Source organism: Dermacentor variabilis, chromosome 5 (genome assembly GCF_050947875.1).
Source record: "Dermacentor variabilis isolate Ectoservices chromosome 5, ASM5094787v1, whole genome shotgun sequence".
In the NCBI taxonomy this organism is placed as follows: domain Eukaryota; kingdom Metazoa; phylum Arthropoda; class Arachnida; order Ixodida; family Ixodidae; genus Dermacentor; species Dermacentor variabilis.
The window spans coordinates 71,626,512-71,639,820 of record NC_134572.1 but is presented as its reverse complement, the minus strand read 5'-3'; positions in this window follow the sequence as shown (position 1 = coordinate 71,639,820).

Genomic DNA, 13,309 nt, shown 5'->3' with positions numbered 1-13,309 from the left:
TGACACAAAGCATGAGCCACATTAGTGATAGAATGGTGTGGCAATATAACCCGCATACACCGCACGTCATATGGCAAGGCGTGGCATATACATATACCTAAATATATATGACAATTCGCGCTCACGGAACACCCGGCGCAGGACGCCAGAACCGGATATTCTACGACACGGCGCCCTTAACGCTGTCGCTTTGAAACCACAGGTAAGCTGCCCAAATGTCTGTTCGGTGGGCCAGCTCGAATTTTGAATTAGTCATGTAATCGTCGGTGATTTTTTTTTTTTAGATAACATTCCAAACAATGCCTACTTGAGCAGCTGCTAGTACTAGCGTCCTACGTGTACGCTGTCTATGATGGCGAGAACGTAACAATTTGTGTTTTCAATCTTTATTGCCGTGTACGTGGCTGTTGCGCCGTCAGAAGCAATTGTGTTTATCGAATGTTTATTGGACTGGGCCGGGCCAGGAACAGCCTACCTGGTTCTCGGTCAATTGTCGGGCGGGGGCGGCCCGCTCTGTATACAAGCGTCGGTGCCCGGACCGAGCCGAGCCACGAAATTGAGGCCCGTGCAAATCTCTATAGCCGCGACCACCGCGTGCTAGTTGATGCACGCCGCGCATGGACAACACGGACGCGCCAAGCTGGCGATAAAACTTTCTAAAATGCAAGAACTACAAAACAGGTGTTACGATATTAACCGGAATGCGTAGCAACAAAACAATATGCTCACCTCCAGGCGCACGTCGCACTCCACGCTCTTCAATTGTGCCCTGCACTTTCCAAAGATTTTTCTGAAGGGCGGAAGGCACTGCCGAATTATTCCCTTGCGCAATAAACACGATTAGCAGCGTACGAGTCAGAACCACCAACCGACCTGCTTCGTTTCAAGCACTCGCCGACGTTGCTTACACTTCCGTAGCTTCAAAGCAGCAGGAGTGGCTCGTTCCGCAGTGCCGTTATCGCACGGCGACAGCCGCCGCACACACGTTCGGCCTACGCGTTGGGAACTTCTTTTCGCTGGCTTTCACCTTAGATCAACCATGCACCACGTGACAACTCGCCCAGCACTTAAGGCGCGGATACAGTGCGGCGCCACGCGCGATGCAGTTGCACTACGCGGCGCGTAGCGGACGCCCTATACAGTCTAGCGTCACCGCGCAGCCAGCGCGACTGGCGGCATTCGGCGCGCCTTAACGCGGCCGGCTCGGGAATCGAACAAGTATCACGCGCTCGAGCCGCTAGACAAGAGCGCATCGCGAGCTATAGCTTGGCTGGCTGGCCTACAGTTCGGGTGCAATGAAGAGATTGCGCTGTGCTTGCGCATTTGGCAAACGAAAACAGAGGGCTCGCTCGCCGCCCCTGTGTACGCGCATGCGCTGTGGCGACAACCACCGTGGCATCGCCGCAAATGACCGCACGGCTGCGAGCCCCTTTCAAAGCGGTGAACTGTACACAGGGGCCAAATCTTCGGCGATCCTGGCGTGACCGGCGTGACGTATCAGGCTTCGTCGGTCGCAGCCCGTCACGCTGCAAATGCCAAAAATTATTCCTCAGATTTTTTTTTTTTTTTTTAGAATAGGCAGCCCTCAAACGAATTTCATGAAACATAACTCTGACGGTAAATACCGTTTATCTTAAATCTCCGAATATTAAATATTAAAAGTGCGAAACAATACCAGAGCTCCAACCTAAATGCGATGAAATTCTGCTGGCGCGGCTCTTTTTAGGTTGCACCATATCTTTGAAATCGAACCACGAAATAAGTTTGAAACATATCCGATACAGAAAGGTGTTGGTAAGTCGCTAAGAAAGATTTTGTCTTTAATAAATAAGCATAAATTAGAGTGCCCAACGGCAGGATCCGAACAGAGCAACACTAGCACAACATATCGATCTTCTAGCCATTAGACCACTTGCGCATGCCTCAGTAAACCAAGCGTGCAAGACGCTTGGCGCGTTTTATGGTATAGTCATAAACCAGAGATAGCTACTGGGCAAAATTCATTATGATTGGTACTGCGTTAGGATACTGCATACACGTTTTCCACAAGCTGTGCATTGCCATTAGAAAAAAAAACATGAAATGGTTCACCATCACAAGCAGTTGGAAACAGGTATCGCACACTGTGAGGGTCGATCTTGAAATCCTTTTTCAGAGTTCGCGTCTTTGCATCTAATAAAACAATGTTCAGCTGCCTCCGGCACATCACACAGACAGCACTAACCAGGAAAAAAAATACTCTTTTTTTTATTTTGCAACCATGTTTTCACTGACAAGGTTTCAGAATGTCGTTTATAAAAACATATTTTTGAGTTAGGAGGAATATACATTTTGCGAACTTTTTTTGTAGTATGTCGTGGCCCGGAAAACGAATATATAGTGACCGGTCAAAAGGGGGCGGCAAAATCATGGATAATAAATCATTACATAGTGTCTTGCGCGACGCTGTGCACAGGTACTCGATGGAAAACCAAGTTTTCCGGGGGGGGGGGGGGGGGGGTGCTCGAGCTCCGGAGGCCCCCTTGAGGTGGCGCCTTTGATCAGGCAGGGCTCTGAGAGACGACTGTTAAAATTAAACGAGTCGAAATCCGGTTATAACAAAGCTTTCCTCCTTTAAGGACAATGGGTCCAACGTTGGCGTGCCCCAGAAGAGAAAAAAGAAATGAATGACTCACACAATCAAAGGCTTTTCCAAGATCTACTTGGAGCATTTCAAGCTACTCTTGACAACCGTGCAGGGGATATGTATATTTGTTTGTACGGAGCGGCCCCTAATCCCACACGTCCGATGAGAACCAATGAGAATCGTCATCGCCAGTAGTGATAGATTAGATAAAGCTTTTGCAAATATTTTATAGTCGACGTCTGACAGCGTTATTGGCCTGTAGTCCTCAACGGAACGCACTTTCTCTCCGTCAGACGTTTTCGGAATTAAAACATTGTGGTTTTCTCAAAACGAACGTGGAAGAGTCTCCATTTCGATACATCTTTGAAATATGTCCAGCAATATGGGACTGAGGATTGTTTTGAAAACTTCGTAAAATTCAGCTGAGATTTCATCAGGGCAGGGCGTATTCGACAAAAGCACGTGTGAATGGCTAGCTCAATTTCCTGTATAGTGGTGGAGCTACTAAAGGCCAGCACAGTCATTCTTCTGAGATGACGGAGACAGAAACCTAGCTTTGAGCTCGACATCATGATCATCGGGAGGAGCGCTAAACAAATCGCTGTAATACCTTTCAAACTGTGAAATGATTTCACTTGCATCCGTTACAAGGTTTCCGTTACAGTATGTACGTCCCGAATCACCCTTGATATTACGTGACGACGTTCATCGAGCAAGTCTTGACGCGTCGGTTGTTCAGAATGCAAAGTCCACCTGTTACGAGATCGAATACGAGCGCCTCTGTAGCTAACGGCACCATACTTTTGAAGTTGACATTGGATATTTTTGATGTCACTTATGTACGAGCCCGGCATTTCGCATTCCTACTCGTGAAGATTGCAGTTTGTTTTTATGGAATGTCCTTTCTTCATTCTTTCTGTAGAATATTTCAACAGATCTCATCTTTATATCAATTACACGAACTTCTTGTTTAAAAACAAGTAATTTCAAAACAGGATGTCTCACAGGCCTCAGTGAGGAGGGGGCGATAAAAGAGAGAGAGAGAGAGAACTTGTTCGACGAAAGACCGCGAAGTCGTCCTGAGCTTGTATACTCTGCCATCTTACTTGGCACAGGAGAAAGAGGAAAGTGATAAAAATGGGCCCCAGTCCACGCTGTGAAAGTGGTTGGCCAGCGAAGCTGTGGTATCACCTGATCCGATGGGTGAATAATGACGTAGCCTTGAATTGTGTCCTGCCTAGCCTGAGCACGACGTCGTTGCTGTTGTTTCGTCACTCATCATATTCGCTCTACTCTTCAGGCATCCTAACTGTCCGTGGCTTGCTTTGGGCAGGAACCGCTGTATCCTGCCTAGTCTGAGCACGACGCCGTTGTACATGTTGACGCTGCTGTTAGCGTCACCACTCATCATGCACGCGCTGCTCTTTGGCCTTTCCATAGCGCTGTCACGACACAAATTAAATCAGTTGGTTTCTTCTTTTATATATGAAGGTGTACTTAAGTCACTCCCTTCTTCGTATGCTACAGTTGCCGCTTCTTGGCAACTGCAGCTTATGCGACCGTAGTCTTTACCGGGAAACGCTTGCTGCGAGCGCTATGCGCGGAGGCGAGCTTTCTGGTTCTTCGTGTTTTTTCCTCCGCATGGCCGGTGCCACCGCTGCCGCGGATAAGTGGAGGCGAGCGCCATCTGGTTGTGCCGCGAGGAACCCAGCGCCACACGCGGCGCGCGCCTCCCGCTGTGATTGATTATGCTTCAGGCTGTGGAGGGGAAGAAATCCCGGGATCCTAGTCATATACACATTTGCTGTAAAAACATTAATGAATAATGGCGATGAAGACAAGAGAAGGCAATGCACATACGATCTAGTCCTAGTAATCCAGTCCGATCTAGTAATCTAGTCCCGTGCTCTTCGAAAAGTCTAGAACAGTCCTTGTGGCTGTTGTTACTACTGTGCAGTCACACATTGCGTACGAAAGAAAACTTTCAGACAATGTTAGCCAGCCAATGGCTGCTAGCGTAGACACCAGCGTCTTTCGCTGTGACGCGTACAGAGGGTCGTCGCAAAACAGACATTTTTGAGTTTTAACATTTGGCAGCGCTTGCAGTTCGAGGTGGCAGCGTTCGCAGACGATGGAGAGGCTGTGTGTAGCGTGAAGTGTACAGAGTTGGTGTCGGGAGCCCGGCGTAAGAAAAAGTAGTCTCTCCACTTCACCACCGGGCACCGCTACCTCGACACACAGGAAAATATATTGCCGCATTTAGGGCTAGGAAAACTAATGCGGTTGCTACATGTTTATCGGCGGTTAGCGGGTTAGTGGGTCCAGCGCAGAGAGCAGCCGAGCAGTCTCAGCAAAACGACAGCGCGAGCCCAAGCAGTTACGCCGACCCTTTGGATTTACCTTCCTCAATTCAGGAGCCATGCGGCCCCAATTAACCTTGTGCTAGCTTCGCCATTACACGGTGTTTGATTTACCTGTCCCATTCTACTTACATTTTCTCCCTTGCAGCGCAGAATCTGTTCGCTGCAGTTCTCGTCAGTATTCTTTCTTTTCTAAGGCGAAAGCCTTACGTGGCTCATACGCCCGATGGTCTGGAAAACGTAGCGTGCGGTACAGAAAGTCATGTGAGCACGCCTCACGCAGACACGCGTTCGTGCCACTGCTTGCGCGTTCGTCGCCGCATTCTACCACAACTGGCTCCGATGCCGCTCCCATGCCAAAAAAAGGCAAAGTTAATGAAGATAGAGTTAATTCCGGTGCACGAACCAACGACCTTCGGTGGGAGTCGAACCCCCGAGCTTTAAGGTCAGTTAGGTTTAAGTCAATTCAGGCAGTTAAAGTAGCGTCAGTTAAGGCAATCGAACCCACGACCTTTGGTGGGAGAAAACAATAAGCAGCAACAACGCATTCAAACGTCAAGTAAGTTAATGAATGTGTCTGAAGCGCGCGGGCTTTCGCCTTCACCTTCTTTGGTGAATGCTAAAGTGAGTGTCAAAATTTTAAAAGCCGCTATTGAACCACTGAATAACCTAAATACATTGTAGTACGTGCAACTTTAATCAGTAAATATTGAATTTTAATTTCTGCGTCTCGAGTGCAGAAGGCTGTTGCACGGAGCAGCACTCTTGTGGCCGCATCGGCGTACGTTTTGTCGTCGCCTATGGGAGATTCGGTGCACTGCTGCACCACACCGGGGAAAAGGAAACTAGCATGCATTTCAAGAAGCTCGACGCTACTAACATTTAAAAGTGCTAATGAAACAAAGATACTTCTATGGTCAAACTACAAATAAGATCACATTATCGTGTAGGCAACCAGGGCTGCATTAACAAAGCGTTTTGTTGTTCGCAAGTGTTCCCTGCCTTGACAGGTAGCGTTCGCTAATAGTACGTCCAATATTAGGATTGGTTGAGTTATCTTACGAACGAATCGAGCGCAAGAGCAAATTCTAGCTAATTTTTATGTTGAACACATCACCAAAGGACCTCGAAACCCTATACCTCGAAACATGCACCCCGAATTTAATCGGGGCCGACGCCAGGCCCGTGCCAAGGCACTGCTGCACTCCTTGGGTGGAAAGAGGACTACGCGCTTTGTAGACGCAGCAGAATACACACGAGAACACCGGTTTACGGCGGTAGTCGTAGACGTTAGCTCCCGGCTTACGCACGCATGTAGTGTCGCAACAGAATACCCCGAAACAGCAGAAGACGTAGCGGTTGCGCTTGCGCTTACCGACCCCCTCTGCGAGGTAGTTTTTAGCGACTCACAATCCGCAGTTCGCAACTAGGCTTTTGGCTCGGGGGCGCATTTCCTCCGAAGTTCTACAGATTCTAAAGAAAGCTGGTCGACAGCACTTCGATAACACCGTGATCATATGGTTTCCAGCGCACGCCGCCACCCCTACCGATGAGGCCCTCATTAACTTGAACGAGATGGCACACCGCTCTGCGCGAGAACTGACCCGCCGCGCAGAATCGGAGACCACCTCTTCGAGTTCGGAACTCCTGGCTCAAAACACGCGAGAACGCCTGGTCAGGTACAATGACATCACCAAGCAGTACCAGCTAGGCAGGCGGTTGCTGCCCTCACCTCACCCCACGCTGAAACGTCGCCAGGCAGTCATTTGGCGACAATTGCAAACACAAACATTCCCCAGTCCGGTGCCATTGCAGCACATTTTCCCCGCGCAATACCCGACTGCTCTTTGCAAATTTATGTCAGAAAACTAGAGCGACGCTGTCACACATGTGGGAGTGTCGGAGAGAGAGAGAATCAACTTTTGTGCTGAGCCCTTAGTGACGGTTGGTGCGCGCTGGCACCAGATGGGGTGGAACCTTCTTCTCAGGTCCCATATGCGTCCAGCAGTTCCTGGCCCCTAGCCGCCAGCGCGAGCTGGGTCGGTAGGTCGGGGCTGGACAACAAGGTCTCCCATCGCTCGGGGGGGTTGGGACTCGGGAGGGTGGGGGGTAGGGATGGTGGGGGGTTCTTGAGCTTAGTGCACTCTGCAAGGATGTGGGCTAGAGTGCCTTTTGACCGTCTGCAAAAAGGGCATGAAGTGTCATACTCTGTTGGGAACATCTTGTGCAAGAGCACGGGATGCGCTAGCTACCCCGCTTGCGTGCGTCGCACGATCGTTTGCTGCATTCGGTTCAGTTGCGGATGCGGACGGGGAAGCCTACATCTGCCGCTTCTGTACATTTGCGTGATTTCTTTGTAGCTTGTCACGGGGTGCGGTAGCTCTGGCTCGTCCTCGGCCCGGATTGAAAGTTCTCGGGCATAGTGGTCGGCGAGTGCGTTGCCTTCCACGTGCGAGTGAGCCGGGACCCACACGAGCTCAACGGCCCGTCCCGGTGATTTGCATTTGGTGAGGATCGCTAGTGCCGCGGGAGAGATGTTCCCCTTGCGGTAGCTTGCGTAGGCGGTCTGGGAGTCTGTGACCACGGTCCTCACTCCCGGTTGTGCGAGTGCGAGGGCCACGGCCACTTCTTCTGCTTCGGCTGTATTCGTCGTCCGTATCGACGCGCCTGTGACCAGTTTATCAATGGTGGTGACGACCGCCGTTGCTCTGGTTCCGTGCTTGGGAAGCGAGGCGTCGGGTTACATCAGCTACAATGGCAGTAGCTCCGGAGGCTCTTGCGTCGAAGTGGGCCGCCGCTCTGCGCAGCTCCAGCCTCAAGACACAAGAGTGGGCTGTCCAGCAAGCCCGAGAGGCGGCGACGAGGCAAGACCTCGAAGTCCCCTCATGGGAGACCTGAGCCCGGGTCGTCAAATTTGCCGGATACAAAATAAAGTTGTTTCCATTCATCCAAAGAGCACTGGCCAATGGCACAGAGCCGTTAGAAACCTTTGCGAATTCGGCCCTTGAAATGTTAAAGCCCTCCTTATCGCATGACACTTTTTAAGCAACACAGAAGTATCGAAGTGAGCTAGACTTTCTTATGTGAATAGATGTTGAAACAAACTGCTCATGAGCAAAACCGTTAAATATGTTCAACGATATCAACGAGATATTGCAGAGCGCAGTGAAACGCTTTTATTCAGAACGTGCTCATGCTATCTTGATAACGCAAAGGTGCTGATCAGAGTCAAAAATGCGCTTCTCTTGGCTTAAAATGCATATGCGTTTCCCGGCAGTGTAAGCCACACTGCAAATGTTAGGGATTGTTCAACGCTATAGAGCAACACAAGCTACTGTTCAAGCTTGAAGAATAGCGTAAATGTGTGTGTGGCTTTTAAACAAGGTCCTCCATAAAAGAAGACTATTGTCTTCGCACAAGGGGAATATCTTACCAGCTACAACCAAGAATTGTTCAGGCTATATAGTGACATGTAAACAGCCGTCATGCCCAAACAAAACCCGCAGGACTTTTATAAATCTGCTGGAACTGCCGCCAAGGCTTCCGAATGTGCAGTTCTCTCGACAGAAGTGAACGTAAAGCAACGCCCTGTATTTGAAGACCACATAACAGAGCAGTTCCCGAACTGCACTAGGTGTCGAAAAGTTCGTCACTGTAAAGCAGCCCACTGAACACGTTTCGATCCACTGAAATCTACACAACAAACAACAAAGAGTCTGTAACACACCTATCAAGGGATTCCTACTGGCAGCCCTAATATTATCAATGTTCACCAACTACGCTAAAACAAGAGCCATTATTTTTTAAGACTGCTGGGCGAGAAAATAAATTCCGCAGAGAAACTTACGAAGCAGAAAAAAACATTTTGGACGATCGCGATCCTTCACGCTTGTTCCATAGCACAATAAAAAATCTTGACAAATTAAACACGAAGAAAATGTTTCGGGAGCGATGAAGACATCTCGATGCAAACTAAGGCACTGCGAAAGGGAAATTGAGATCAATGTTCGTGCGCGTTGTTCTCAAACTGTGCGGTGGCACACCAATAAGCATGATTCGCATTACTGCCCTCGTTGTCGTCTCGTAGTTCCACAGGTGCTAGAGGACACACAGCACGTCACTCATCATTACGCTTTCTCGCAGGCTTCGATTGCGTTCCGTAAAGGCGTCCCCGCACAGTCGAAAGCCTTGAAAAATTCGTCGAAGCTCCTCATCAGCGCCGACGCTCTCACTCCGCTCCCGTAGGAACCCCTCGGGAGACAAACATGGTGCACAAAGAAGAGTATGAAGAACACCTGGCTGGCCGACAAGCTGTGGTAGCCGAATACCGGGGCCCGGTCGTGCCAGCTGGGTGTGGCAAAGGCGCGGACCGCGGCTGACAGCGACAAAATTGGGTACTTCAGTTCAGTGTACAGAACACCTCCACCTTGTCGTCGCAGGCATTGCAGGTGCGCTACCAGCCCTTCCCAGCTATCGGTGTCCTGTTCTGCGTAGTCGAAAATCTTGTCCCACAAGGCGTCGGCAAGCATAACGCCCAGCACGGCCGCGTTGGTGACATCAGCGCCGTCGGCTAAGCTGCGGCTTCCTCTGGTGGTCTCCTTCACGAAACTGAGAAGCGGGTAGACGCTCGACGCGACGGCGATCTGGTTGCCGAATCTCACGAGGAATGTGTGAGACAAGTCGACGCGCAGTCTGTACAACCCAGGGAGGCCCCGCAGAGCGTTGCTGCTGCTTATCTGAAATAAGGATGCACCGTTTCATTTGCACGTAGGGAGCCAGCTTAACCTGCAAAACCGGGAAAACAATATAAGCGTTTCACGTGTCATACGTATGAATAGCTTACAGCTGAGTGCGCGTAAGCATGTCTCGAAATTATTGAATCACACCCAATGTTTTCTATCCTGGTTACAGTTTATTTTTCATTCTCAATGGCGCCACTAAGTAGACATCAAAAATAGTGATGTGGCTGATGTTTAAGCAGAGCGCCCGCTCCTACTTCCTCGTTGCTTCGATATCTATCCGGGACATCTCGGGGCGATTCAGACGCGGCCGACAATATAGGGTCAGAAAACAAGGGCTTCTTGTGTGAAGGAATCGAGAACAGAATCAATGAACATTGATTGCACGCAATCAAGCTACACCACAGGATCACCGCAAAAGATGGCAATATCACTCCGCGATCGCGGAGCTCAGCACTGCGTGGAAGCAGGCTGCCACTGAAGATCTGTAGCTCACGGTATGCACTATTGATTTTGGGGTCGGTCTACACTTGCAACAATTATGCTCAATTAACTTCACTCTCACGTTACTCCATATCCTCGCAAAAGCTCAAGCTAAGCTGATTACACCCTCATAGAAGAAGATGCACTACGTCACTGTTTACGACCCACCTGGCGGCACTGACGTTACAATCATTGACAATTACAGAACTGAAACATCCGAGTAAAGGCAATAGAATGTACAAGGCAATTCTTTTTAAGAATGAAGGAGCAGCATCGAAATGGGCGCGACAAATAAATGCCAGTAGCAAACTGCGCTAAGTGTAGCTCCAATCCCATGCCCCCTTTCGCACGACCTACCAATCTAAGTCATGTTTTAATAGACCCTTGGATAGCATATTTCATTATCCTCGTTGTGCCATGGTGACAGACACTTCGACTATACTATTCTACATTTAAACACTCATTCTGGGTACGTTTAAAGGTTCGCACAGGTTACCTGCTCACTGTCATTCTGTTGATGTGCCACCTTTGGGGTTAAATATTATACCCCTGTCAAGCGAGCAACTTAAGTGCACTTACGGGGAGTGCACTTAGGTACCTTGAGTTACACGTTAGGCTACGCGGTGCTAAACGAAAAAAACAGAGCGCACTCGCTGTAAAAAAAAAGATAATGTCGACAGGCTAAAAGCGTGTTTTTGAAGGTGTAGATTGCAACGAACTTTTTTAAAATGATTGTTTTACGTTGCATTATAAATACAAACAAACTTAATATTTTTTTTTAAACAGAAGAAAACGAGATTTTTTTTTTTTGTTATAAGTACATTGCAAGTCAACGCCGGCTAAGACGAGTGCTTGAGACGTTTTGATTTGGCAAAGTGTACTTAAACTGAGTGAACACTCTCCGTAAGCGCACTTAACTTGCCCGCTTGACAGGGGTTATTAGTACGACTGTGACCAGCAAAGTTGGCTGCTACGTTGCGTTGTGCGGATGTCATGGCGGACATGCTAAACAAGAACTACGTCCAGCCGGTTTCCGCTTCTGTGCGTAGGCTCAAGTGGGCAGACTAAACAAGGTATTTCTCCCACCTGCGCACGATGCAAACTACCTGAATTTTCAAATAGCCAGCGATAATGAATCGATATTCGGTCACTTGAAAAGAGGCGCATTATTTGTGACGATTAAGGCACACGGACGAAGATGGCGCCAACGTGTGGGCACCCAGTATTGCGATATTGTAAATCCCGGAGAACATGCAAGTGGATAATATTCGGAAAGTTTACTCTCTTGCACAATTCATTGCGCTCGTGAACGATATTTGTATATTTTGTTCACTTAAAAGCGGTCTTTCGACTTTCTTCTTAATTATAAAAGAATGCGTTTCATAATTCTTGGTGTTACCTATAACGCGATATCTTGCAACTATCTGGTGAACAAGATGAGGTTATAATGCAACTTCTTTAGCTGGCAGTGCCTTGCTCTTCTAGAGCGGTTGACACGTTTCTGTATGATAGTTGGTCCTACGTTGGAAGTACGTACAGCGCGAGATGATCAAGAGAGAGCAAGGAGCGATGCCGTACTTGTTTGTAGTGTGTCCCAATCAGAGTCGTTGGGTTTTTTTTTTGAAACCTAAGTAATTAAGAGAAACGTTTCTTATCTGATTTACTTTTCCGGGGTGTTCGAGCGTAATTACACCTGACGTTAAGCAGACACCGGGTTGCTAGGTTACAACTGCTTCTCGCAGTGATTTGCATGGGTTTGCCTCTGCGGAATGGTAGTAAAGGATGTTGCTAGCACCGCTCTTATTCGGCAATAGTTAATAAGCGGTAATTAAATCATCGCCTAAAAGAGAAGCTCACTGTCCCACTACATTATGCCATCAATGTAATACATAGCATACCGGCCGCAAAGAGAGAAAAGAGAAAATTTTACTGCGCATGTTTGCCCCGCTTATTGCAATGCGTCATCGACCTTCAGGTGCTAAGATGGAGTGACTCCTCCCTGTGAACAGGACATGCAATGTAGATCAGTTAAAAGCAACACCAAGTAAGGGAAACGACAAAAAAGACAGTCGTCATTAAGGTGTAGCCTTGTGTCATGAGAATTACCAAGACTAGAAGATTCGCACGGATCCCGTATTTCAACGAAACCAGTGTGTTCGCATTTTGAGCTTCCTACAGGCAAAGCAAGTGTACGCAAGTGTAAGGCAAGTGTACGCCGCTACGACTGCGACTGGGACGCCATTCAGCTGGAGGTCAAATTTGTTGAATGTGCCATTTTAATCAGTGGCAGAAGTAACACTGCACGTAAGTATATCTGAAGCCAGTAAAATTCGTTCATACAACCTCCAAGTCAACCTGAACGCAGCGCACGAAACAAGTGTGCCGTCATAGCACGCATACCCATATTCATGTGCATTAAGCACCGCACTCAGCAAGTGCAGCTTCCGAAACATACCAACGAGGTAGGTGAGACTGCAGACAACATATGAAAGACTAGCAGAACAATATCGAACACAATCCTTGTTCCCCCTCACTCATGGTAAAGCACCAGTAAGTCAACAAAGCGTAGACGAAGAACCTGCTGCTAAAAACCATACACAGCGGCTGACAAGTCGTTTTCGAGAAGTGGAATCTTTCGCATAAAAAGAAATGCTACAAAAGTACAAGAGCTGGAAATTTCCTTAAAGATCAAGAAAATGGAGCAATAAGTATTTTACCAGTCTTTCTTAGTAACTAATACAACTTTCGACTATCACCTTTATGGCTTCGAGCGGGAGGGAAAAGAAAAAAAACCGATACTAGCTTGCCTATCGGCAAACATGCAAGAATAACAGATATGGATAGAGATGGTAACGCAATCCGAGCTAAATTTCGCGAACGTTGTTGATTTATTCATGAAAACGCGCATCAAATGGACCATCGAGCGAAAAACCCGGCGGCTTTCTTCTGGAAAAGCGAAAAACGGCACCTAAATTCCCGTTGGCTGCGACGCCAAGCCACAAGCACTCCTCGACGGATCACAGCGAGCAAAAGGGAACACCTGCGGTGCTAGCGCGCCAAGTGTTGCCAGAGGGGAGAGGGAATCAACACGACGCCACGTC